The 25,155-nt window shown below is 42.5% G+C and overlaps 1 protein-coding gene and 1 long non-coding RNA gene across 24 annotated transcripts in view; both read right to left on the bottom strand.

The window, feature by feature from the left end:
* The window catches only part of LOC105482127 (chondroitin sulfate N-acetylgalactosaminyltransferase 1), a 364,090-nt gene that overhangs the window by 58,955 nt on the left and 279,980 nt on the right, over positions 1–25,155 (bottom strand). The gene's annotated exons all lie outside the window — the stretch shown is intronic.
* Positions 1–25,155, bottom strand: part of LOC139355902 (uncharacterized) — a 30,029-nt gene extending 4,874 nt beyond the window's left edge. Inside the window, exon 1 of the long non-coding RNA XR_011607177.1 lies at positions 102–25,155. This is a non-coding gene — a long non-coding RNA (uncharacterized lncRNA). The remainder of the gene's footprint in view (positions 1–101) is intronic.

The following is a 25,155-nucleotide window of genomic DNA, read 5'->3' as shown; positions in this document are numbered from 1 at the left end:
TTAGGCACTTCTGTCTTAGAGCTTTAAACTCTCTTCCTAAACTATTGTTTTGGCACCTGACCACATGAAAACATTTTGGGCATCCGCCTGTCTAGGCTTACCATTTCACAGATGAGCAAAATGAGACCCAGAGAAGATGTGATTCGCTTGTGTTAGCCTAACTGGTTAATGAAAGCCTGGAATAAACCTCCACTGAAGGATTTACTCCCTGGAGTCACTTTTCATATGCAAAAAAAGATAACTCAGCACATAGAAAAGAATCCAGATCATGAAAAGAACATCCAGGAAGTCAGAATAAATAAGGTAAAGTCTGTAGCAAAACTCACTGTACCCAGAGACAACCCTCACAGCTACCCTTACAGATTTCCTTTAACCTTACCATAGAATTCTGACAGTTGGTAAGTAACAGCCATCTGAAGTTCCAGTGTCCAGTACGCTGAAAAGGGTAAATTTTGAAAGGAGGGATTTTTAATGGAAAAAATAAATATATTCAACAAGAAAACAAAGACTATTTGGGAAAAGAAACCCTGTAACAGGCAGAAGTGCTGAGAATGGTAAATAGTGTCAAGCAACATCCTGACCGAAGGGAGAGGGCAAAATACTACTTTCTTTTAATTATCAATATCTGAAATCACTTAATCTACTTCATCTTAGCCAAAAGGTTGAGAAGCGATGATGATTTAATATAAAGAAAAAACACTTCACCCATGTAAATTGCCTTTGAAGACATCCCTGTAATAGCTCAGATCTGTTTACACTGTTGTACCGTAAACACATATTCTGCTTACTCTATTCAAAAAAGGAACAGGGAAATGCTTAAGATTTTACTCTGAAATAGTATCTTTTAAAAAATATTTTGTTGCCTCACTTACCTAGAAAATTCTGCTCAGATGGTGTATCGCATTCCCAGACCACATGAGATAAATGAGACACTATTACAGTGCCATCACCTGCCAGCTCTGTTTTTACAGGTGAAGTAGTAAACTTGTGACATTTGTGGAAGAGATGTCCTAAGACTGCTATAAATCCTCATATGCTCAGATGCTAGAAAGCAAATCACTCACCCCATGAAATACAATAAAAATTACCTACTTGGAGGCTGTCTTCATCTGTGGGGCAATAGAAACGTCCCTACTTTCCCCTGCATCACAGTTCACCTATGTTCAGTGGCTCTGGACTTGTCCTCACTGGTTTTATTTCTATTTCAACTGCCACTGAAAGTTTCTTTCACTTGATAAGAAATAGATGCAGTGACTGGTGGACTGGCTGAAAAAATTCATACATCACCTTTTCTTGTTCCTCTATACTGCATTTTTGCGTATTTGTTCATGTCACAGATGCAGGCAGACAAATCCACTATCTGGTTCCTAATCCATCAGAAATGTCTAAGAACTCACTCACTTAGAGTGCCTTCTTATTTCATCATTGGTACTAGCAGTTGACTTTTTTTTTTTTTTTTTTTTTTTTTGAGACAGAGTCTCACTCCACTCCTGGAGCGAGGCACCACTCCTGACTCAGACTGGAGTGCAGTGGCGCAATCTCGGCTCACTGCAAGCTCCGACTCCCAGGTTCACGCCATTCTCCTGCCTCAGCCTCCTGAGCAGCTGGGACTACAGGCGCCCAACACCATGCCCAGCTAATTTTTTGTATTTTTTTTAGTAGAGATGGGGTTTCACCGTGTTTGCCAGGGTGATCTCGACCTCCTGACCTCGTGACCTACCCGCCTCGCCCTCCCAAAGTGCTGGGATTACAGGCATGAGCCACCTTGCATGGCTGGTACTAGCAGTTGACTTTCTTTTCAGAGTCCTTCTTCCCTTGCAGAGAACTGCAATGTATTTCTCACCTCATGAAGGCCACCAGGCATTCGATAATGAGTAGAAAATGAAGGCAGGTTAGGATTCCAGCACTGAAGTGGGTTGGGCTCCTCGACAGGTGGCCTGCCAGCCTCACGGAGTTCAAATGCAAATGACATGGTTAGTTTTATTTTTATTAATTTTTTCTTATGGCTAATATTAAGGATGGATTGTATTCTATATTAGAGATATAAACATGGTCCAAGCAGGGTGGCTCTTGCCTGCAATCCCAGAACTTTGGGAGGCCGAGGCAGGCGGATCACTTGAGCCCAGGAGTTCGAGACCAGCCTGGGCAACATGGTGAAATCCCGACTCCACAAAAAATACTAAAACTTAGCCAGGTGTGGTGGTATGCCCCTGTAGTCCCAGATACTCAGGAGGCTGAGTTAGGAGGATCACTTAAACCCAGGAGTTGGAGGCTGCAGTGAGCTGCCTTCATGCTGCTGCACTCCAGCCTCAGCAACAGAGTGAAACCCTGTCTCATAAAATAAAAATAAAAGAGATGAACATGATAAAATCACTGTGCTTTCAGGATTCACATTCTAGAGAGAAAGACAGGTAAACAAAACAGGCATCAAGATGGTAAGTGCTTAACAGAGTCTGCCCATGGTGTAAGGGAAAAAAAGGAGGGCGTCTCCACCTGCTGGAGGGTCTGGACAGTCTGATAGCAGATGTTTTTACCAGAACTGAAGACTGAGCATGTGTTGGCCAAGACAACAACATCAGAGAGGGCCTTCTAAGGAAAGATAATCGTGGAAGCAAAGATAACAAAAACCAGCTTGTTATGTTTGGCCACCTTGAGGCAGTTCGGCAAGGCTGGAATGCAACAGGCAGACAAGAATGGAAGGTGGGAGAACGCTGGAAAGGCCGAAGCGCAGTGGGATGAGGGGTCACATCACGTGGATCTCCTATGTCTCCTTCACAGGTGCAACCTGTCCTAGAGCAAAGAGGAGCTGAGTCAGTGTTTTAGCACTGGAGAGATGAGATCTTTTAGGACTTTCACCTTAGAGTAGTGTGGGGCACGGGTGGATGATGACAGTGAACGAGATCAGAGAACAACAAGGAAAGAACCACGATGGTTTAGCAGGAAATGACAAGAGCCTGAACTAAGATGGTGGCAGTGGAGGTGGAAAAGAGCTTGAGAATGTCACTAGAAAATGTCATGGCAGGTGAGGGAGAGGGACAAAAGGAGGCTGACTCGAGTTACAGGTGAGACAGGGATTATGAGCTAAGCTTTGGATGTGCCGATTTGAAGAGGTATATGAGTAGGATTGAAGCTTGGCAGGTAAGCCTTTTGTAGACATACAGATTTAGACATCCCTGCCATGTAAGTTGTAGCTGTGGATGTAGGTCAGGTCAGCCAGGAAGAGTCTGTAGATTAAGAAGAACAAGCTCAGGATGCAGGCCCAGGATATGCCAAACCTTCAGGTGCACAGTGCATGGACCTGCAAGGGTCACTGAAAAGTCCCAATGACAGAAGTACTCAGAGGCGCAGAAGACAGCAACATCAGAGACCAGTCTGGGAAACACAGCAAGAACTTGTGTCTAGACAAAAGTGTAAAAATTAGCAGGGCATGGTATTGTGCACCTGTAGTTCCAGCTACTTAGGCGGCACAGACACGAGGATCCCTTGAGCCCAGGAGATTGAGGCTGCAGTAAGCTATCTGTGCACCACGGCACTGCAGCCTGGGTAACAGAGCAATACCTTGCCTCAAAAAACAAAAAAGAAAAAAGAAAAAGAAAAAGAAAAAAAAATAGCCCACTGGATGGGGCAAGGAGGAGACCATCCACAGGTAGTCTTATCAATAATGGTTTCAGGGGTGTAAGACAGCCTGGGATAGATTTGAAAAATGATAAAGGATGAAGGGCAGCAGTGAGTTGAGTGTTTTTCCTTAGTTTCCTTGAAAATGTCAAGTTTATTCCCACCTCAGAACCTCTGCCTGTTTTTTCTCCTCTGCCTGGGACACTTCCCCAGGTCTGGCATGGCTAGATCCTTCCTACCATGTAGGTCTCTGCCCTGAAGCCACCCCTTCAAGGAAGCTTTACCTAGTCTCAGTCTCTGAAGGCCCCCACCATCCCACAGACACTCTGTGTTACCCCGTTCTGGATTTTTCATCGCACATTACCTGAATGTGTTTATTGCTTACCTATGCCTTACTGTTCCTGCCATGGGAAGGTACGCTCTGTGAAACCAGAACTTGGTGTCTGCAACCCTAATGAATATTTGCTGCACAGAAGAAGAAAGGGAGGGAGGGAAGAAGAAAGGGAAGGTGCTTGGCTAAAAAGGGAATAAATGCAATAGGGTAGAAATCAGAGGAGTTACCGAGTTGACAGAGTGTTTTTAAAAAATATTGGAAAGAGCAACATACTTCCTTCATATACCGATAAGAAAGAACAAATAGAAATGGATAATACGGATGCAGGGATGGAGTGAGAAGGTGAGAGGCAGATGAGATCTACAACCCGGCAAAGTACTTGGTATCAGACAAGGATGGGTTACCTAGTTCTCCAAATGGGGATGAAGCAGAAGGCTAGGGATACAAATAGAGAAAACTTGGGGCAAGGAGAACCACAGGAGCTCATGGCACTAAGTTGGTGAAACAGAATGAGGGAATTAAAAGGAGAATAATGGGTTTATGAGGAGTGCTGGAGGCTGCGATGGGACAGTGGAGCATGGAGACGAGTAAGGATATGGGAAACAATGCAGAGGTGCGTGCAGCGGCGCAAGAGAGCGTGAATTTGCACTGACATCAGCACGCGCATTCAGTGACTTCTCTCCAGCAGCATGAGCAACACAGGAAACAAGACGGCGACTCACTGAGCTGTGACTGGCCTCTGCATGACAGGTGTGAGGGCAAGGAAGGCAGGCACTGGGAAGCAAGTGGTGGAAGTGTTACAGGTAGCCAGGTATGAGCGGGGCAGGAGAGAGCTCTTCCCTAGAAATGTAAGGGGATGTTTCGACAATTATCTCATTGCCTCTCTAAAAACGAAAATTTGGCAGCGCCACAGAGAGGCCACTTTCTGATGTTCCACACCTGTTAACAGCAAAATGCTAACTGAATGCAGGCCCTAAGGAGAAGCAAAGTCCTGGGAACGTGTGTTAAGAGACAAAAATGCGCTGGACGCGGTGGCTCACGCCTGTAATCCCAACACTTTCGGAGGCCGAGGCGGGCGGATCACCTGAGGTCACGAGTACCAGACTAGCCTGGCCAACATGGCGAAACCCTGTTTCTATTAAAAATACAAAAACTAGCTGGGCGTGGTGCTGGGCGCCTATAATCCCAGTTACTTGGGAGGCTGAGGCACGAGAGTCGCTTGAACCTTGGAGGCAGAGGTTGCAGTGAGCCAAGATTGCCCCACTGCACTCCAGCCTGAACAAGAGAGCGAGACTCTGTCTCAAAACAAAACAAAACAAAAGGAGAGACAGAGGAGAGAGAGGGAAAGAAAAAAAAAAGGTGACATATGATCTCGGGGCACACTCCACCAGAAAAGGGAAGAAAGCCTCCAACGGGCATGCGTATAACTCACTAAAGACTGCATGCTCAATGCCAAAGGGAGAACACTGCGCATGCGGAAAGCCTACCCTAAAGGGAGAATCATGGGGAAGAGGCGAGCCTATAAAGTCCCAGGATCAAGTTTAAAGATCTCCCTGCCTCTTTTTTTTTTTTTTTTTTTTTTCATTCCTGTCTTCTTTTGCTCTCTTTTGTCTCTTGGACCCTCAGGTACCCACTTGGGTCTCTTTCAAGTGAATTTTCCTTTTGTTCCTGTTCTAAAGCGTTTTAAAATAAACTTCCATTCCTGTTCTAAAACTGTCCTCAGTCTCTTTTTCTGCTTTACGTCCCTCAGTCGAATTCTTTTGTCTGAGGCGACAAGGACTGAAGTTGCTGTGGACCTGTAGGGGTTTGCCACGGGTAATTCGGGGTAGCTGGGATCTCTTCCACTGGTAACAGAGGGGTTACATTATGGGGTCCAGGTTGAGAGAGGAGCAGAGAAGCTTAAGGAAAGGTACAGTATAAGGACAGGAAAGAGTGAAAGCTTAGATGCACTGAGAGTAAACAACAACAAGGCTAAAGTGAGAAAACTCAGCAGAAGAGATGGAGAAGAAACAGATTCTGAGGATGTTTAAGTCTAACCCGCTCCAGGTGATCAACAGCCCCAGAATGAGGCTGTCCTGGAAATTGGGCCTCTGCACTTTTCTCCCTCAGTGCTGTCTCTGGAGTTGGCTGGACTCAGACAACAGGCTGCTCGAAAACACTCCACAGATTTCTTTGTCACCTTCACTTCCTATTGTTGAATAACTGTTGGTTTCGAATGAAGAAATGGCAGATCCATCTCTTCCCATCATCTTACTTTAAGATACCAACGGTTAGAAATTACACTTGCAGGATGCCTACTTGGACTCAATGGAGTTGAAGAGGTCAGTCGGCAAGGGTAGAGGTGAAGATAGTAGGGAGCTTTACAAAAATTCCAGAACAAACAACATGCAAGGAGGGGAAGTCACAGCTGCCATTGTTAGGGCAAGTTTCCAAACAGCTGTAGGACTTCCTTTGCAAACACAGTGGAATGTATATCCAGGATGTCGTGGGAAAGCAGAAAACTTAAGATATACGCAGAAGCAATGAGCAGGAACTAAAAGGTCAAAGAACAAGGAATGTGTGACCAAGCTATTGTCTTTGGCCAACCATTGACCTCACCCATGTACAACTCACCACCAAAGTAGAGGATGTACAGCCTAACCAAAATTTCCATAACCCTGACTCACGTCCGTTTTTCAAACCCTGTTCACAAATACTATCTTGATTTTGAAGTATCTTTCAAAGAGGTAAGCCATTTACTCATTTTGAAAAAGTTAAGTAAGTAACCTATTCAAGGTTGCAAGTGATATGCTCCCAGACCAAAGGGCATACGAGTAAAAATCTGAAAGCAATGTCAAAGTAAAGCTCTTTCAAGGTGAATCAACTCAGCCATCAAAAGGATGTTTTAACTCTTCTTTCTTTTCTGTTCTTCCTTTCCTTTTGAGACTGACTTGAGAATAGAAAAACATAAAGATGTGTCAAAAAGCTTATCAACTTTCCAAAGCATATCAGAAAACTCTTAAAACTCATCTTTGAAGAGTAAGATAATATAATATTAATTCATTGATATCAATTTCTTTATATTTAAAATATGGAATAATACTTCTTCATAGGGTTATTTTGAAGATTAAAAAATACGTAAAACATTTATGCCTGGCATATAGGAAGTACTCAATGATGTTGGCAATAACAATAATAATTATTCTTACTATTATTATCATTCATTCCACTTTGTTCCATTAATCATTTAATGTATTATCTCAAACAGGTCAGGACTCCAGAGCAAGTACGTCACTTGCTCTACTGGCATTAAATATGCTTGAAAGCAGAAGGCAATTGCTAGCTTTTTCAAGTCGCCACTGTGGACCCAGAGATGTGAAGATTTTTGATATTCTAGTAAAAAGCCTCAGGATATACAAATTAGCATATGTAATATTTGGGTCAAGGTAATGTTTTAGCAAGTTACTCTAGGATTTTTTTGATATTGCTTGAAAAACCCATTTCTAATGCATAATATCAACTGAAAATTTCAAATGATTAACCCGAAAGCCCTTTGTCACTTACCACGACCTTTCGTCTCCCCTCCCAATCATCTGTTCCAGTTGTAAAACCCTGCCTTATATAACACCTACATCACTATCCACAGTCACTAACATGATTATCACAGAGTCCTTCCCAGACAAACAGAGTCTCCTGGCTCTTCCAGACAGGCTTCTGTGGTTGACCAACACCCATGGTACAGACTGCCAGCCTAACCCTGGCTTCACCACTGACTTTCTACCACCTTAAATAAGGTATTTAATGACTCAGGGTTCCTACTTCCTCGTCTTAAAAATGGGATCACAGTGTCTGTTCAAAGGCTCAACATCAACTGCTTTGTTCTTCAAGAAAAGCCATAAGTAGTGTCTCTTAAAAGCACTGGTTTTGTTGGAATGACTCACCTAATGAATTAGTGGTGGAAATTCATTTTAGCTTTACAAATAGGCTATAAAGTTTAATCCACTGGATATCTGGGGAAAATATATACGTATATCTGTGGAACTTCTAAATGACAGAGAAACCACAGTAAGCTGAAGATCAAGAAAAGAATTATAAGCCTAGAAAATAGGTCACAATATTCTACTACAATAGAATGAATTGACCTGTATTCATCTATGCCAGTAGAAACTGGTAAGCTTGAGAAAATACAGGTTCTTGAGACTTCAGACGTGAGGTCTGAAGACTAGCTTTTGGAAACCATTCATTTATCTCAAACTGGTACAATGTAACTCTTTAGTAAATCTTAGTAAAAAAGAACTAGCCTTCACAATAAATAATAACAATGGTTCCAATCGATGGAGCTTCTGATGAGAGATAAAATGTGACCAGTGCCCACTAAACGGTGCTATAACAAAGCCTGGACTTGTTGTCTCTGTGGGTTCCATGGAAGTCTTCAAAAGGCAAAGAAACCAACACTCCCACCAACCTAGGAAAACAACTGATGTGAAAAGCACATTTGTAGACCAAATTCTTCCCCTACCCTTTGAATATCTACTTTCCAATATAAAGAAAGTTTGAAACTATAACCAAAACTTTGGCAGTATTTTTAAAATTTACTTATTTATTTATATTTGAACTTGTATAGAGCAGGCAGTATTTTAAGTGGAATCTGAATAACATATCATTTCTTGCAATCATTGTAGGGTCTTAAGGGCAGTGACTAAAGCCCAGATGATAATGAACGGAGAGATATGCTTCTGTTGACCCATCAATCCAATAACTTATTCGCTCAAAGATCCATCAATAAGCACCTTACAGCTGGGCATGGTGGCTCACGCCTGTAATCCCAACACTTTGAGAGGCCTGAGGCAGGCAGATCACCTGAGGTTGGGAGTTCAAGACCAGCCTAATCAACATAGCAAAACCCCATGTCTACTATAAGTACAAAATTAGCCAGGTGTGGTGGCATGCGACTGTAATTCCAGATACTGGGGAGGCTGAGGCAGGAGAATTGCTTGAACCTGGGAAGTGGAGGTTGCAGTGAGCCTAGATCACACCACTGCCCTCCAGCATGGGCAACAAGAGCAAAACTCTGTCTAAAAAAAAAAAAAAAAAGGAAAAAAAAAGCACCTTCCATTTTTGGTAACAGAGTAGAGTATACAAAGATGAATAAACACATAGATCTTGCCTTGGAAGGTTCTCAAATTTGCAGCAGAGAAACAGAAATGAACAGCTATAACACCATATTCAGGGCCGGTGGGGGGCACTGCGAGAAACCCCTAACTCTGCTGGGGAGATTTTCAGAAGGGCACTCAGACAGGGGAGTCTCAGAGTGAAGTTAAGGAGGAGGACCTGTAGAGCAGGGACACTTAACAGGGGTTGGATGAGGAAGATTCTCCAGGCCACTTGGCCAGAGTGCACAAGAGTATGGAGGAAGAATGTGGCACAATCAGAAAACTGCAGAAGCCCAGCAAGTCTGGGAGAGAGACCAGGTAGGGAATGCAGTAAGACCTGAAGCTGAAGGGCCGAGAAGACAGCCTGTGAGTCACACAAGGAGGCCTAACCATTTGCAACCACAGGGGTTTTGGGGTTTGTTTGGATCTTGGTTTGGTGGTTTGCTTTTATGTTCGGCAATCCCTACAGCTAAAACACAACCTATAACAATCTGAATCTTAAGCTGTACAAAAATATGTTCCAACCACCATAAAGTTTTGAAGAAAAGTCCCCAGAGATCAACTTTCCATCAGAAGCATGAATCTTGTGCCATGCTTTACTCCACATCCTTGGAAACACAGACACATCCTCCACTGATCACCAAGGAAAGATGATGCACAACAAGAAAGTAAAAAGTGTTTTCCTTTGAGGTGAAGAACACATGAGCAAACAACTTAAATATTGAAGATGAGGTTTGTCAACCCAACAGGAACATCCTTTTTAATAGAATAATCTGCTCAGAATGCCAAGCTATGTTTTGGTCACGCTAAACTCCTGTGTTGTGGCAAGTCATAGAGTGACAGCTCAGATGACAAAGCCAAGCAATGTCCTTACAGAGGCAGCCTGGCAGGGGAGAAAGAGAGACCTGAATTTCCATTCCATTTGACCATTAACTTACCCTAAGATTCGGCAAAGTCAATTCTCAAAGCCTCCGTTGCCACAACAACACGGACACTAAACGAAACACGACTTGCCGTGTCCACAAGAAGCAATGAAACAGAAGAAAGACAACTGTAATCTTTGGATTTTGATAGCCACTGCCCCTACAAAATTCCTACAGTAACTTTATTAATATACCCTGTGACTGAGGGTGTACCTCTCTAAAGAATAAAAACAATTCCATAAGATGCCAGCTGAACATGGACATTTTTCAGGTGATAGGTTAAGGCATTTTTTAAAACTTAGCCTACAAGAATAGATAACACTTAGCCTCTTTGAGTGTATTCCCCCAATTGTTTTTTTTGAGATGGAGTTTCACTCTTGTTGCCTAAGTTGGAGTGCAATGATGCGATCTCGGCTCACTGCAATCTCAGCCTTCTGGGTTCAAGCAATTCTCCTGCCTCGGCGTCCCAAGTAGCTGGGATTACAGGTGCCTGCCACCAGGCCCGGCAAATTTCTTGTGTTTTTAGTAGAGATGGGGTTTCACCATGTTGGCTAAGCTGGTCTCGAACTCTTCATCTCAGGTGATCCACCCACCTCTGCCTCCAAAAATGCTGGGGTTACAGGTGTGAGCCACCACGTCCAGCCTCCCCCAATTTTTTTCCAAATGAGTCATGACCCCCAAATTCTTTGGCAATGTCCCCTCCTCTTGAATCACAGGGGCTTATAACTGCATGACCTAAGAGAAGAGAGTAAGGTCACATAGCTTCCACCTTGTTTGCTGGAATATTTTGTTTTGGAACCCAGACTGCTATGTGAGAAGTGCAACTATCCTAAGGGTGCCACATGGTGAAAAAGCCATTCCACATGGACAGGCTACACATGGGCACTCTTGCCAGCAGTCCTGGTGCTCATGTCATGGCAGTCCAGATGCCAGATGTGTGAGTGAGCAAGCCTTCAGACGATTCTAGACATTAGCTGTTGACTCAATCCCCTCAAGACTTTCCCATGAGGCCTTCCCATGAGGTCCCAGGCATGCTGGGGCAGGGACAAGCCATCCCCATGTGTCCTTTCTGAATTCCTAACCCAGTTGCAGAATCTGTCAGCATATGAAAATGGTAATATTAAGCCACTAAAATTCCAGGATAATTTGTAATACAGCAATAACTGGAACACGTGTAGTTGATCATTATTGGCAGGCAGAAGTTTTGCTATATGTTCTCTGACAAATTCACAGCATGTAAATATGCTACACTGCCCATTAAGAGCAGATGCCAACATTATCAGTTACTGTGTTTTCAGTGTTACCGACATCCTCTTATGCCACTCCTGGCACGTGCCAGAACATAAGGCCACTCAGTCTCCACATGGAGCTGGACGGTGGGGGTTCCCTGCGTAGGATGAAGATTTTCTTCAGAAAAAAGTTCTGGGTCCGCTAAACACATGGACAAATGGGTGGCTGAGATCCCAAAATTCCACACAACGGATCATGGCTACAATGAATTCAACCTAGAAAACTTTTCCAATGGATGATATCACACTCTTACTTTGGCCATAGAATCAAGCAAATAAACAAAGACCCCTGGTTAAGTACCCACTGATACTTATTTTTAATTTAATCTCTTGGCACACATTCTAATATAAAAATGTGCCTTGGTTATGTAATTGGTTAATTTGGGAGACATAAACTCTAACATATTAGTAATTATCTTAAAACTAAATGGTCTTCATATCCCTATTAAAAGGAAGTGCAGGCTCTAGAGCTGGGTGTGAGCCCCAGCTGTGTAATTCCGGGCAAGGTCCTTAACCTTTCTTTGCCTCTGTGTCTTCACTTCTAAAGTAAGCATGATCATAACACAATAGCTACCTCAAAGGGTGGTTGTGAGGACTGAAATACATATGTAGCACTTAGAACAATACACAAAACATTTCAAGCACTTGATGGATTTCAGCTAGAATACTATTTTGGAGTGTGGGGAAGAAAGACTTCAGTTCCTCCTATACACCTCCAAACTGCAAAAAAGCCATGCGCCAGTTAGAGACAGTCAAATACATTTCATGATGTTTGATGAAGAGTAACACAGTTCCTGGGACCCCACCTCCTCAACAGGCACAGGCTTGAGAACTATTAGATGTCAGCTGATTCTAGCTCTAGTTCTGGTGGTTCCTGTTCAACAGTGGTGTGCAACTGTGGTGGGATCATTTGGGGAGCTTTAAAAATACTGCTGTCTGGGCTGGGCGTGGTGGTTCACATCTGTAATCCCAGCACTTTGGGAGGCTGAGGCGGGCGGATCATGAGGTCAGGAGATCGAAATCATCCTAGCTGACAGGATGAAACCCCATCTCTACTAGAAATATAAAAAATTAGCCGGGCATGGTGGCAGGCGCCTGTAGTCCCAGCTACTCAGCAGGCTGAGGCAGGAGAATGGCGTGAACCTGGGAGGCAGAGCTTGCGATTGCACCACTGCACTCCAGCCTGGGTGACAGAGTGAGACTCCGTCTCACAAAAAAAAAAGTACTGATATCTGGGTCCGACTTCCAGCAGAGATTCTGATTTAATTATTCTGTGGTGTGGCCTGGACTCCCCAAGAGACTAATGTGCAGCCCAGGTTGCAAAGTATCGCTTGAGGGAGTATGATTTCAATGCTTCCATAATCCAGTGATTCCTGCATGGAGGTAACATCATTCACAGGCAGTCATGGGACACTGTTACTTGGCTAATAACATATTGCTCCTCTTCAAAGCAATTCTAGGAGTTAAGTGATGATAAAAATAATGCCCCCCTTTCTCTGCTGCTGAATTGCTCCATTGCTATAAACTACTTCAGTAAGAAATCATTAATGCTGCCAAAGCCTAATGTGACAAAGCTATTTACCCCTTGAAGGGCAATATTCAAATGAAATGAAGCAAACAACACTGAAATCAAGGACTTTCCAGAACTCTACATTCACTACCTTCCTTAAAGGGATCTTGTCACGTCATTTTAGGTTGCTAACGTTTGGATGGCAGGAAAAACACCATCCAACATGCAGAAGAAATACTGAGAAGCAGGATGAAATCTTCAATGTCTGGAGAGTGACTTATTTGATGGTCCTATAGACACAGAATGCAAAGTCAAAATCTCAAAGGTTAAACGGTCTTATTAATGACTGCTATTATGATATATGGGTTGTTATTATGTGATGAAGCAGATTTGAAAGAGATACGAGAAAACACAATTCAGAGCAGGGAACCATCTATATAACTTGTGGAAAAGTTGTCTTCTGGGTCCAGGACACTGTCTGTTCCCTTATAGAAAACCGGAATCATTACAGCTGTCACCAGCCCAGACTAAAACATCTCAAGGGCCACAGCTATAAAGAAACACACTCCATTGTCTTCGTATGAGTGTCTGTGCTCTGGATAGACCATGGGGAAATTCCTTAAGGACTCCACACATGGTGAGAACCAAGGTTCTCAAAGTGCCATTGGGAGACCAGTAGTCCAGGCTGGCCTTTGGCTTTATCAGTGTTAATAATTTGACACAGCTGGGCTTATTCTTTTCATTATTATTATCAAACCGGATACTATTTAATTGTCCTCATTAATTCTGTCTTATTCTCCTTCATATGCTGATTATGTTTTAACTACAGTATCGGAGGCTTAGGGGGAATTGTGATGCCACATGAAAGTTATAATAAGTGCTGTTCTCACCAGGCAAATACCCAGAATTAAGGAATGTTCATGCAGATACACAGAAAGCCCACACTGTTAGGATTCCTCATTAAGTACCTTCAGAAGCTGTGTAATTTAACAAGAGCCTGAAGGAAAGGCCGTATTTCTTGACTTAGGAAAAAAAAAAAAAAGATTCCTCTCTGTAGATCACACTAATGCCTGTCTTCAGGAAAGAACTTTTCCCTGTATACTAGGATTCCATTAACAACCCAGGTGTGATATAAATAATGCAATGACAGATACCTCTTTGTAGAGTACAGAACCCTAAAATAACAGTTCTCAACATGGTAAACTTGTTTTCTTTTGTTTGAATTATAAATAACTACAATAATGCATATTTCAGTTGCTGCCTTCATTCTTAAATTCTGAATAGGAAACAAGCCATGTATTTTATTATTTTGCTTTTATGTGAAGTTCAGGGGGTACATGTGCAGGTTTTGTTATATAGGTAAACTTCTGCCCTGGGAGTTTGTTGTACAGATTATGTCATCACCCGAGTATTAAGCCTAGTACCTATTATTTTTCCTAGTCCTCTCCTTCCTCCCATCCTCCATCCTCAGGTAGGCCCCAATGTGTGTTGTTCCCCTCTATGTGTCCATGTGTTCTCATCATTTAGCTACCACTTATTGGTGAGAACATGCAGTATTTGGTCTTCTGCTCTTGCGTTAGTTTGCTAAGGATGGTGGTCTCCAGCTCCATCCAGCTTCCTGCAAAGGACATGATCTCATGCTTTTTTATGGCTGCATACTATGCCATGGTATGTATATACCACATTTTCTTTATCCAGTCTACTGTTGATGGGCATTTAGGTTGATTCTATGTCGCCGTTGTTGTGAGTAGTGCTGCAATGAACATATGGGTGCATGTGTCTTTACAATAGAATAATTTTGATTCCTTTGAGTATTTTAAACAAACCTAGCAAAGAGCATAGTTGTTGACTCATTGCTGGGAATTTCTAGTTCCCTGAGGTTCAGTGATCTGGAGTGTCCAGCGCTGGAGAAGTAAAACGTGTATTTACAGACAAGGGCTCATTTCTCTTGTTTCCTATCCCTACCAGGCTCACCCCAGCAGTGAGTTGCCTTTGAGATTAGGAGTCACACCAACAACACTAGGAGGAAAAAGGAAGAATATTTCTTCCTTCCAAACAGTTGCTCTAAAGTTTCCACCTGGCATCAACACCAGGCAAGATCGACTCATTCCCTTCTTGTGCCCTGCTGTTCTGGGTCTCGTACAAGAGTGAGGGATCCTAGGTCTGTGTACTTCGCAAGTTCCACTTGCATTAGGTCATCTGCCTGTCCAAGTGCCTAAATGTTGTCTATTGCTGGAAATATCAAAAGGAAAGTCTTTATCCAAGTTTTAAAGGCTGCAATTAATCAGGCACTAGCTTTATAATGACCAGTTCTCACGTGCAGCTAACAAAACCAACCTTCATCTTTCCAATCGCATCTTACTCCTCTCCAACTTTATTTGCCACTGTGCCAGTCTTGTTTCCTGAATGCCTTGTGCCCATTGTCCTCTGTGCCCTGGGTGTCTGTCCTTATAGTCTGCCCCATACTACTGGTTGGCACTTTGCTAGTCATGCTCCTGTTTTAATCTTCATGTGCCTACAATGTCTCACTTTCCCAGCTCAGAGTAGGGATTACATCCTATTTAAAAACCTTGACTACATCCTAGGGCCTAACAAATGGGTAGGTGCTTAGAGGGTGCTCAATAAACAACTGTGGAAAGGAGTGACCTTATATAAAGATCACAGGTCTTTAGCTAAGTACCCTGCCCAAGATCTTCATCAAAGGCTACCTCAACCTCCTCTTAAGCTCAAAATCCCAGTGTGGAACACACTCAAGTGCACCTTAGAACCACCCTGTAGAAAGAAAGTCCCAAACTGGGGAGAAGCACACATCCTTATGATCAAAATTTTGTAATCAAAATGACATCATAGTCGTTTCTGTATCCTCAATGACTCCCTCTCTGGCTTTTCTACCTGGGGCATAGAAACAGGTGCTGAGCTCACGTTGCTGTGTGATTATACCACAGGTGACAGCACTAGAACACATCCCACAGTAACGCAGATTTAAGCCAACAAACATGTATCAAACCCATCTTACGTACAAAGCTAAAACTTATGGAGATACAGAGATAAAACAGTATTTTCTCATCTGGAGCAACTTTTGAATACTTAGAAGTACTCAAAATAATTTAAGGGTTTCAAAATGTGGCAGGAGTGCAGGGGGCTTTTTTCCGTGTACTGCAGCTACTTGATAGGACATAGGCAAACACATGGATGCTTTCACATTATCAGCCTTTCCATCAAATAGCTCATTAGTCCGATTACATACACACACACCCCTACTCCTGAGTATACACACTAGAACTCAGCACAGCTACCGCTCCTACCATTTCCTTCCTCTCCTTCAGTGCCGAGCACCTGGATCAGCGCTGGGCAACAGAATGTTCGGTGATGATGGACATGTTCTTAATCCATTTTGTCAAAGGGCTACTGTACACTTGAAATGTGGCTAGTGAAATTGAGGATATACATTTTTAATTGTATATGATTTTAGTTAATTTTTGTTTAAAATAAGCACATGTAGTGGCACTGTGTTGGGCATTGCAGTTTTAGGCTACGTAACCAACATCCGAGGACTTTTTTCTTTTCTTGTCCCACGGCAACCTTATTTCTGCCCCTACCACTCCACTAATGATGTCCTCTCGCCAATCCAGGCCAGCAATGACTTCTTGTGCTACATCCAATAGATCCTGTAAATTCTTATCTTCCTCTGTCTTTCTCAATATTTGATGCTAATGTCCACTCTCTCCATCTAAAGCTGCTTTCTCTCCTTGGGTTTTGAGTTACCAAATCCTTCTGGTTTTCTGCCTCCCTGTTTGGCTGTTCCTTTATAATTTCCACCAGGGGTGCCCTTCCTCTGCCTATGACATAATTATGGGTGGTCCTCAGAGTTCTGATCACAGATCGCTTTTCACTCTCAACGTTTCTACGGAAAATCTCATCCATCTCCACAGTTTAAATTTGCATCACTAAGTCCTAACCCCTTAGTTCCCAATTTGATTTTTATTTTGAGCTCCAAACCCATATTCCAACTGTCTTGGTGCTCTCCCTTTATGTGTCCCAGAGACAGCTCAAAGTCACCCCCAAAACGAAGCTGATCATCTCTCCTGGTCTAGTTCTTCCTCTTCTGAGGAGCAGTGAGTGGCACTAGCATTAAATGAGCTGCCTAAAGCTGAGCTTCATCCTTCACGCCTCCTTCTCCATCCCATGTCCAGTACACAGTGAGATTCATATCGATGTTTGCTATTACTATCTGATCAATTACCAAGCCCCATGGGTTCTGTTCCCTGAGGGTCTCTGGAATCATCCACTTCTCTTATCCCTAATTCCACTCCCACAAATCAAGCTGGTAACGTCTCAGCCTGGAATCACTACAATAGCTCTTTGTCCCTCCAGGCTGAGTCCCTCCAATTCATTCTCAACAGAGCAGACAAAGCAATATTTCTAAATATAATTCTGATAACGTCACCCTTCTGCTTAAGCCTTTCAATGGCTCCCTGGTTTCATTAAGACAAAGTCCAAAGGCATGTGTAGTTAAGGCACTTCATTATGTCCAGTTCTCAGTGATATCCCCAAGTTTCATCTCAACATGCCCTGACCCCAAATTCAATGCTCCAGCCAAAATGGATTTTAGCCTCATGAATTCACCAAGCTCTGCCCTGCCCTAGAGCTCTGCATACCACCACTATTGGTCCCCACAGCCTATACTGGCCATCCTCAGTCTACTTTTGCCCCTCTCTGTCCTGCTCCCTTCTATCCCTCTAGACTCAGCTCAGAGTATCTTCCTGACCCACTGGTACTTTCGCCTTGAACTTCCAGCCTGCCCACGGGTGAGAAAATAAACTTCTGTTGTCTCAGGCTTTCAGCTTGTGGTGCTCTGTTATGGCAGCCCGAGCAAAATAATACAACCAATGATGGCCACCGTCAGTTACACAGCATCTACTTTCCCAGAATGTGTCTTGTGTAAGTATATATATTTTTAAATTACACACACGTATACCCCACCCAGCGTCTTCCCATCTTGGTCAATCGCAACACATTCTCTGTGTTCAGCTCAGGCTGAAATCTACTAAGTCATCCCTGACTCTTCTCTTTCTCTTGTGAATCTATTAGCAAACCATGCTGCACCTACCTTCAAAATGTGTCTGGGTTCCGACCAGGCACTTCTAACCATCTCCACTGTGAGAAATAAAAATAAAATCCTCAGCCCCCAGGTGACTTAACAGACCCCGTCTTGCCCAAGGGATCTCCAGAGAAACCTTGGAAGCTGAATTCAGAGACATAATGGGAAAGGAGAAAGGACACCTCTGTTGATGTTAACAGCTCCTAACAGCTATTAGGCTTTCTTCCCTAAGGGCTAAACAGCAGCCAGCCCTTTACTGGCTTATTTACTAGGTACAGAACAAAGACAAGATGAGATTAATCATTGCTTCACCCCTCCCAGAGACACCTGCTTCCTCTATTCCCTTTTTCTTCAAATATTCACCTATCTTACGTAAAACGTAGATTTACTGAGCACTAACTAAAGTCTCACTGACACCTCAGGTTTTGTTTTGTTTTGTTTTGTTTTTTTGACGGAGTTTCACTCTTGCTGCCCAGGCTGGAGCGCAATGGCGTGATCTCGGCTCACCACAACCGCCGCCTCCCAGGTTCAAGCAAATCTTCTGCCTCAACTTCCCAAGTAGCTGGGATTACAGGCACGCACCACCACGCCTGGCTAATTCTGTGGTTTTAGTAGAGACACGGTTTCTTTATGTTGATCAGGCTTGTCTCAAACTCCTGACCTTGGGTGATTTACCCACCTCAGCCTCCCAAAGTGCTCGGATTACAGGCGTGAACCACTGTGCTCGGCTGCCGCCTCTGGTTTTTAAGAAATATATAAATAGTAAACCTCCTGAGAGCCTCTTTGGGAGGGGGAGGGGGGGAACAGCCACAGATGCTTCTGTGACTTGCGTTTTTCCCAGGTGTGCCTTTAGGCTGGCTTAATAAGCCTTGATGACTCGTGACAAGCCTTGGTCACTCATTTTGGTTGTCACTTGTTACCACCTTGGTCCAGCCACTCTCACCTGCTGCCTGGTGAATGTCATGGCTGCCTAATGGTGGCCTCTGAGCTTCTACCCCACCTCCCCAAGTCTGTTCTCAACACAACCTCCAAAACAACCCTTTAAAACTGGGTCTTTCCATCTCACTGAGGGTAAAAGCCAAATCCTCACGGAGGTCTACGAGGTTCACATGATGCGCTCCTCCCCTACTTCTCAGACCTCATCTCCTCCTCCTCTCCCTCACTGGCTCTGCCCCTGCACACTGGCCCCTCATGCATTCCCGCCCAGAGCTTGCACACCAGCTGTTCCTTCCATCTGGAAACTCTCCTCCTCCAGGTACAGGCATGGCTGGCTACCTCTTTCTCTTCAAGTTTCTGCTCTGATGTCACCTTCTCAATGAGACCTACATTGACTGTCTTATTTCAGATTGTATCATCCTCCGCTGAAGCCCCCAGCCCCCTTAAACGCATTGATTGTTCTTCTAAAGGGAATCTCCTTTACTCCGCTATGGAATTTGCTTATTTAAGTTTATGTTTATCATCTCTTCAACTAGAATACAAGCCATGCAATGCAGATTTTGTCTGAGTTTTCACTCCTGGCTCCCCATTGCCTGGGACAGTGCCTAGTGCACGGTAGCCGCCCAAAAATAGTCAAAGAAAAGGTAACCAAAAAGACTACCTACTCTTTCATGCTTGTGTCAATGGACAGCAGGATTTACTACCTGTCCTGTTAAGAAGCCAAGGCAAACAGAAATCCTTTAGCCATTATTTTTGGGGAAGAAAGTTAACCTACATTCAGGTGCCAACTCATGCTTTTATATAATGCTTCCCTTCTGAAGAATTGCTTCAATTTTTTTCTCAAGCTGACAACTCTAAAGAGCTTAAATTTTATTCCTGAAAGCTTTTGCTTTAACATTTACTCACATTCTGCCCCAGAGACTCATCTGTCTTGTTAATATCCTAAAACACAGCATTGCTTTAAAAAGACAAACAATTTCACTCCAACCAACACCCAAATGAGAACATTTCACCTCCCAACAGCAGCTATGGTGTCTGGAAATAAAAGGCCACATTCTCTTACTGCTGCTTATGCTTAGGCAAACCAGCTCCAGATTCAAAGAGCACAGGTTGCCCAGTGTCCACGACAGTGAGGTTCCAGGACACAGCCCACATGTCAACACCATGGTAGAACCTGCACCTACTGCAAAGGGTGAGACACAGGAGCTCTGAGCCCGATAAACTAGAATCTAGCGGCTATTAATGTGATGGATGGAAAGTCAATAAGAAGAATAAGTAAGATCCTGGAGAAGAAAAATGTCAGGCTTTTAAAGACTCAACTGTTTGATAAACTCCAAAAGCCAAAAAGCCACCTCTTACACACTCACCTGCACCTTCAGTTAAGGTGCTTGGTACACGGCAGCTATTCATGGTAGTTCTCCACAAAGAAGGGTCTTTCCACATGCAGACTGAGACATCCTTCCCATGCCTTCCACCTTCTAATAGGATTTCTAGTTAGAAAAGGGCTGTAGGTATCATGAAATCATTGAGCTCTCTAGTCAAAGGCGGCTTGTGGGTTTAGAACGGAAACACAGCAGCCCAAAGAATCAACTGAGAATGAAAATTCTCATTTCAACATATGCTAAAAAATTGTGAAGTGATATTAACCCTAGATCCAAAATTCTTCTTATCATATACCTCCCAAGAGACACTCTCTTATGTCACATACTGTATGCACACAAAATAATAATATATTATGGGTGTTTGCCATGTGACTGCTGATAATCATAGTATTAGCACAGGGGGCTGGGTGCGAGGTCTCATGCCTGTAATTCCAGCACTGTGAGGGGACAAGGTGGGTGGATCACCTGAGGTCAGGAGTTCGAGACCAGCCTGGTCAACAAAGTGAAACTCCATCTCTACTAAAAATACAAAACTTAGCTGGGTGTGGTGTTATGCACCTATAATCCCAGCTACTCAGGAGGCTGAGGCAGGAGAATCGCTTGAACCTGGGAGGCAGAGGTTGCAATGAGCTGAGCTCATGCCACTGCACTCCAGTCTGAGCAACAGAGTGAGACTCTATCTCAAATACACACACACACACACACACACACACACACACACACACACATATATACATGCATACATATATACATATATAACATATATATAATATATAAATGTTAATATAGGGTTAGATCAGAATTCTAACTTTGTGAAGAGCCTTCTTCACTGAACAGTATTTACTTTCATAATTTTGTTTATATTAAGCAGTGTTTTGGAAATGATTCCAGAAAGGGAAATGAACCCATGACTACTTAATGGTATCTCAGAGAAAATCAACTGCTATTCAGAAGGGTATGAAGAGCCAGGGAAGGAGTGTAAAAAATTTCTGGGGATATAAAAATGCTCTCCGCAAATTTCCACCAACAAATAACAAAAGCAGTAATAATTACTAACATTTATTGTGCCAGGCGCTGCTATAATGATGTGTAAAAACCCATTTATAGCTTATAACAATCTGACAAAGTAGATATTAATAATGTCAGTTTCACAGAAAAAGAAACTCAGGAGAAGAGAAGCTAAGAACGCTGTATACCTGACACGATCAGTTCAACAGTGAAGAGAAGACAACAGCATCGGGATGGGATTGTCTAATCAATTTTCCCTGCTCATGAGTCACAGTAGAATCCAAGGGTTTTCGTTTTATATCCACTCAGGATCCTTGAAAATTAATAATATGCAGTTGTTATTATTATGTGCAAATAAGCCCAAGAAGAAACAATGGCCCCCATTTGAAAGGCAAAAGATGTATCTCCTACAGGTAGAAAATGGAGATGAGAGATGGGGAGACCAGGGCACCTGAGAAGGGTTAATTACAAACAGCGTATTGTGAGTCGCTAGTGAGACACAGGGTGTCCCTAGAAGAGAGAGAAGATGAAAAATGAATCCAATGAGAAAATCAGGATGATTATTACAACAGAAACACCAAACCTACAAATAAATTGCCCTTCTATTTTGAAGACTTAAATCAAAATACAGACAGGGAAGAATGAAATCGTCATAGGAAATCATTATTATCCCGTGTTTATCAACTACCAACTATGGTGGTTATTGTTATATGGGTAGACTTTAAATTCTTAGTCCCTCTCTCAACAGAAAATATCAAACAAAAATGTACTCATCACTCTGCAGAGCCATCCTTTCCTCTGGTCTCAAAGGAAGCATTTTATTTTCTCCTTCTGAGGCCAATCCCTCAACCCATGGTCTTCTTCCTATCCCCTCTGTGATGTCATTTATTCATTCATCAAACATTTAATCAATGTTTATGTACCAGGCAACCTGCTTCATATTAGGGCTACAAAGTGGTATGAGAAATGGTCCCTCATCTCAGTCTAGGGGGAGACCCTGATAAATTAATCGACAACCACAGGACACAAATGGTATGAAAATGGAGCATAAGGAATCTTTGCACCATCGAGGGTCCCACATTGTCTTTTCACTGGCTGTCTTGACAATGACATATTTCCTTAGCCCTGTTAAACATAGCTGAGTGTCTCCAATTTTAAATTAAAATCAAAAATCTCTCCTTCAACTTTTTTATTAGGAACCTTTTGTTAAGTAAGCCAAGCTGGGCTGATATCTATCAGCTGGGATGATACGTTTACACACATTTTCTAGCCCTATGTGTTCTAACCAAAGTCTCCTTCTATACCTTGAATGGCACCGACAGAAGCAAAATTCTGCTCCAAGCTCAGAAAATGACCAATTGCCTCCATGGATTAATGATCACATGGGCCAGGTGCCTTCCTGGACCATCTGTTCTCTTGATGGCCCCCAAGTATTTCTAACTCTGGGATTTGAGGATAACAGCCAGCAACATTCAGAAGCCAATCCTGATCAATAGCCCTGATCTTCCCCCGACTTCCCAGCTCCTCTTTAAATAGCGCATGGAACATCACTAATTTAGACATTCTAAATATACGGCACATAATTCAGACCAAGCTACAGATGGAAGGCTGCACACGAGAAGCTGCTGCTGCGACTCACACCGGTTTTCACAGACTGACTGCAAAAAACAGTATTTTGGGAAAGAAAGGAAAAGAGAGAGACAGGCTTCTTTAAAAAAGGCACTTTTGACAGTAGGGTCTCTCTTCAAGGGAAAGAAGAAGAGGTGTTTTGTTCTCTTTCCTCTTGTCCTTGAAACCTCCTATTCATCTCTTAGGAGTACAGGGAAGGGGAAAAAAGAAAGCATCGTAAGACGCCACCAGGAAAGGGACTCTGATGGAGAACACCAGAGCCTCTGGTCCCACCAAATTGTTGCTTAGGGGCCAGGAGCATGCGAAACCACCTTTTCTGCAGAGCCAACTGGTAAATCCACACCAGCTTAGCGCTCTATGCTGATTGGTTCTCTCCAGCTTGGACACTTGTAGTCTCCATCACAATGCAGGAGAAATGGAGCCCAGGACACAAGGAGGCTTTGCTCAAACTTCTTCCACAGGGCCCATCATCTCCTTCCCCAAAACAACCTCGACTTTACCGGCTGCCTGCTCCAGTCTTGGGATTTAGGGTAAAGACTGATTGAAACCTAGAAGTTACCTGTAATTTTATTTTTCTCTTCTGGATTCTCCAGGTGATTCCCATGCAGCAGGAAGGAAGTCCCCCGAAACTACCCACTTGAATCCTGTGTCTGTTTCAATTACCCTATTCTGTCACGTTTAGAGCCAAACGCTAATTTATTTTTTAGTCATGTCAACATGATTCAAGCATTGCCATATCTTATTGCAAAGTATAACAGCAACAGAATTTCCAAATAAAATATCTGGAAAACACAGCATCACTCATAATTCTACCACTCAGGAAAAAAAAACACCAATGCTTTGCTACAGTGTTTTTGTCCCCTCAATCTTTTTTCTTTACATAGCTATAAAGTTTATAATTATTTTCACAATTAAAATGATAGTTTTTCTCATAGCAAGCCTTTGTCCTATATTAATATTTACTGAATAAATGATGTTTGTTTACTGTGCAATATTCTACTATACGGATACTGCATAATTTTACCAGTCTCCTATTGTTAGACATGTAAATTGCTTCTCATTTTTCATTACGATAAGTACTTCTATGATATAAATATTCATGGCCATTTCTGAGAATCAGCTTTCAGAAAGGAAAATACTGGAAAAAGGCATGAATATTTTGAAGGTTCCTGATACAAATTACTTTACAGAATGACAGAAACAGTTTATGCTTCTAATACTAAATATAAATTTTCATTTCACCTGCCCCTAACAATATGTGTCATTTATAAAATGGTGAAAATGTGTATTTTACATTCGTTTTAAATTTTCTCTATTAGGTAAGAAAAAAAAAGATTTTTATTTGTATATCAGCTATCTGTATCTCTTTCATGATCCATTCATCTTTTGCTCATGTATCTTTCATGATGTTTGCTTGGGTTTAAGTTTCAGCAATAATTTATGTCATGCTCATATGCATCTTGAACCAAATAAAGCAAGGTCTTTTTACATTTCACTCTTCGCATTTCATGTGTGTTTTGATGTTGTACAGTAATTGTACAGGACTTATAGGAGACAACTGATTTCTAATAAATTTGGTACATAATTTGAGGGTACTAAGACATACATTTACATTCCATACACTTTACATGAGTCCATAGAATTAGCAATTTTTCAAGCATTCCAGTGCAATTTAGTATGTGGGTAGAGGTTACAGAGATTAATGATTTCTTTAAACATGGATGGAAGGCCAAAGTACACTCTGTGCTATTAATAAGCTCTATTTATTGACCATAAACATATTCATAACTTAAGTAGGTTCAGCCATGAACTTGAAAATGAAAAATGTGTTTACACTGCAGCTTATGGGAACATTGGAAACTAGTGAGAATCCTTTGGAAACTGTCTAAAAATTTACAGGATTTAAGTAACAAAATGCTAACTATATGCAAGAAGGCTCTTCTTTTCAGAGAAGCACATATCTAAGGTCAAGAGCACACAGCCCTTACGGTGAGATCAACCAGCATACTGCTGGGCTATGCCTGGGACATAGTAGACATTTGGTTGAAACCCTCATGGTGAAATCAAACAGCGTACTGCTGGGCTACACCTGGGATGTAGAAGACATTTGGTGAATGTTTGTTGAGTAATTATCTCAGGGTGGTAAATTTTTTTTTAAATTTATTTATTATTATTATACTTTAAGTTGTAGGGTACATGTGCATAACGTGCAGGTTTGTTACACATGTATACTTGTGCCATGTTGGTGTGCTGCACCCATCAACTTGTCATTTACATCAGGTATAACTCCCAATGC

Source organism: Macaca nemestrina, chromosome 8, assembly GCF_043159975.1.
Source record: "Macaca nemestrina isolate mMacNem1 chromosome 8, mMacNem.hap1, whole genome shotgun sequence".
NCBI classification, from domain to species: Eukaryota; Metazoa; Chordata; class Mammalia; order Primates; family Cercopithecidae; genus Macaca; species Macaca nemestrina.
Note: the sequence above shows the minus strand (reverse complement) of the source record. Positions and strands in the feature narration are given on the sequence as shown.